This window comes from Staurois parvus, unplaced genomic scaffold, assembly GCF_062004578.1.
Source record: "Staurois parvus isolate SC_StPar_1 unplaced genomic scaffold, SC_StPar_1.0 ptg002827l, whole genome shotgun sequence".
Lineage (NCBI taxonomy): Eukaryota > Metazoa > Chordata > Amphibia > Anura > Ranidae > Staurois > Staurois parvus.
The window spans coordinates 47713-51489 of NW_028320623.1; positions in this window are offsets into that span (position 1 = coordinate 47713).

A 3777-nucleotide genomic window follows, 5' to 3' on the forward strand; every position below is an offset into this window, starting at 1 on the left:
GTACATTACTGATCACTTCTGTACTGCACCCCACTATGGGATACCTCCATGCCGAGTCTACTGCGCCCCACTATGGGATACCTCCATGCCGAGTCTACTGCGCCCCACTATGGGATACCTCCATGCTGATTCTACTGCACCCCACCCTAGGCCACCACCATTTACAGCTTTGTACTCTGCCGCACTATGGGATACCTCCATGCCGAGTCTACTGTGCCCCACTATGGGATACCTCCATGCCGAGTCTACTGTGCCCCACTATGGGATACCTCCATGCCGAGTCTACTGCGCCCCACTATGGGATACCTCCATGCCGAGTCTACTGCACCCCACTATGGGATACCTCCATGCCGAGTCTACTGCACCCCACTATGGGATACCTCCATGCCGAGTCTACTGCACCCCACTATGGGATACCTCCATGCCGAGTCTACTGCACCCCACTATGGGATACCTCCATGCTGACTCTACTGCATCCTACCCTAGGCTACCACCATTTACAGCTTTGTACTGTGCCCCACTATGGGATACCTTCATGCTGAGTCTACTGCACCCCACTATGGGATACCTCCATGCCGAGTCTACTGCACCCCACTATGGGATACCTCTATGCCGAGTCTACTGCACCCCACTATGGGATACCTCCATGCTGAGTCTACTGCGCCCCACTATGGGATACCTCCATGCTGAGTCTACTGCGCCCCACTATGAGATACCCCCATGCCGAGTCTACTGCACCCTACTATGGGATACCTCCATGCTGATTCTACTGCACCCCACCCTAGGCCACCACCATTTACAGCTTTGTACTCTGCCCCACTATGGGATACCTTCATGCTGAGTCTACTGCACCCCACTATGGGATACCTTCATGCTGAGTCTACTGCACCCCACTATGGGATATCTCCAGTCTGAGTCTACTGCACCCCGCCCTAGGCCACCACCATTTACAACTTTGTACTGCACCCCACTATGGGAAACCTCCATGCCGAGTCTGTACTGACCCCCACTATGGGATACCTCCATTCTGAGTCTACTGCACTCCAGCCTGGGTTACCACCATTTACAACTTTGTACTAGTCCCCACTATGTGATATCTCCATTCTGAGTCTATACTGCACCCCACTATGGGAAACCTCCATGCTGAGTCTATACTGCACCCCACTATGGGAAACCTCCATTCTGAGTTTGTACTGCTCTCTACTATGGGAAACCTCCATTCTGAGTTTGTACTGCTCCCTACTATGGGATACCTTTATTTTGAGTCTGTACTGCACCCCACCCTAGGCTACCATCATTTACAACTTTGTACTCCCCACTATGGGATACCTCCATTCCAAGTCTGTACTGCACCCCACTATGGGGAAAAAAAAAAAAAAATCAGTATATCACACTATAAAGATGGTTTACATCTCTACTCCAAGTTGCCTGAAGCTCAAAAAAAAAAAACAAACTTTGAGCTACCTTTCCATGGAAACGCACTCTTTGGCATGTTCCCCAACCCCCCCCCCCCCCCCCCCACACACACAACCAAGAGTGTTTTTCTGGCATGGCAACAATTGATGTCACAGATGAAATTTTTCTCCATTGGCTAATACAAAAACACCTGAAACCTCCTGAACATGTTGGCAAATGTGCTTGAAAACGCACACAAAAAAAACCTGCTATGCTCAGATGTGAATGGAGCTTATACATCAGATAGCACAACCTCCCTCTATAGCTCCACACGTGAAGATGGGTTAAAGCCAAAGACACAAACTTAATTAAATAGAAGCCTCAATGGCCCCAGCAGACATACAATCAGCCATCACTTCATAACCTCCCACCCAGTATCGAGAAGCTTCCCCTTTTACTGACAAAACAGCCCTGACCCGTTGAGCAAGCCCAGCTCACCGCAAAAAGTCAGCAATCCCGATTCTGATGGAACTGGTGTGCTTGCGTGGGAGTAACACCATCTCCACTCAGCGCTCAAGACATCAGCGGCCAGTGGGGAGTCCCAGGGATGGAGCATTGCTGGATTCAAGGTATAGTTCCGCTTTAGGCTCCTGTAAGGTGTGGCCTCCATGGATCAGACTTGTTTTTCCAGGATAGCCCACAGATACTTGATTAGATTGAGATCGGGAGAATTTGAAGGCCAAGTCAACACCTCACACCATTTTTGTTGTGTGGTAGGGCACAGAAAGACCGCTACCATCAGGGAATACTGTTTCTATGAAATAGTGTACTTGGGTCACCAGTAATGTTTAGGTAGGTAGCATGTGTCAAAGTAACCTCCCCGTGAATGGCAGGACCCAAGGTGTCCCAGACATGACACTGCCTCTGCCGGATCTCCTTCCCATAATGCATCCTGGTGCCATCTCTTCCCCAGGTAAGTGACACACACAGCCATTGGCGTGATGTAAAAGAAAACGTGATTCATCAGACCAGACCGCCTTCTTCCTTTGCTTTGTGACCCCGCTGCTCAATGTAGATGCCTCTGCTGTGGACACGGGTCAGCATGGACACCCTGACTGCTCTGTGGCTATGCAGCCCCATACACAACAAACTGCGGTGCCCATTTTTTCTGCTTTCAACACATCAACTTCAGGGATAACCCGTACTGGCTGCCCGATACATCCCACCCACTTTCAGATGCCATTGTAACAAGATAAATGTTATTCACCCAACAGGTCAAGTTATGGCTGATCAGTGTAAATCCACTTTATGTGCACCAAATACCCAACCCTAGACCTTGTAAGAAGTAGCATGGATGTAATCACTGTGCTGTACATGCAGAAAGCAGAGCTGTGGGCCAACTCAACCCACCACAGGCTGCCTTAACCGCTTTCCTGCCACCCTATAGCAAAAATACTGATGCAGGGCTGCGCAAAATCCCGTATATATATATATATATATATATATATATATATATATATATATATATATACACACACACATACATACACACCATTTTGCATCTTTGGGTAGGGGGCGCGCGCGAGCCCCCTACCTGCGCCGCCATTGCCGGCCTCACCTGTGGATCACCAGGTCCCCACCCGCACCTGGTGATCGCTGTGCATCACCGACGGTGCAGAGACCTGTATGTACCAATACAGATCTCTCCCCGTCATGCTGCTTTGTATGGCTCTGCTAACCTACGTGCTGACAGTGAAACATGCTTTTTATTAGCACTGATCACTGTATTGCTGTCACTGGGGATGTCAGTGACACCAACTCAGTTCCCCCCCCCCCCAGTGTCAGAATGTCTGCCGCAATAAGTCGCTGATTGCCACCATTATTGGTATGCAAAAAAAAAATTTGAGAATATATACCACCATTTTTTTTTTTGTTAGCAAAGATGTCGCAGAATACATTTTGGCCTAAATTTAAGTTAAGTTTTTTTTTTTACTGGACATGTTTAATAGCAAAAAGTCAAAAATATTGTTCTTTTTTCCTCAAAATTGTTGGGGGGTTTTTTTTATAGCGCAAAAAAAAAAAAAAACCACACAGGTGATCAAATACCACCAAAAGAAAGCTCCATTTGTGGGGAAAAAAGGATGTAAATTTCATTTGGGTACAGTGTTGCATGACCGTGCAATTGTCAGTTAAAGTAAAGCAGAGCCGTGTCGCAAACAAATGGCCTAGTCAGGAAGGAGGGGTTAAACTACATTAGGGGGCGGAGACCAGGCCAGTCCCCCTGCACAAGCAGGGAGAGCAGCAGTGAGCGGTCTTTATTCCAGGAAGTCTCGCCCTGGATTACTGCCCAGATCTGGAAGAAATACACAGAGCACACCGAGG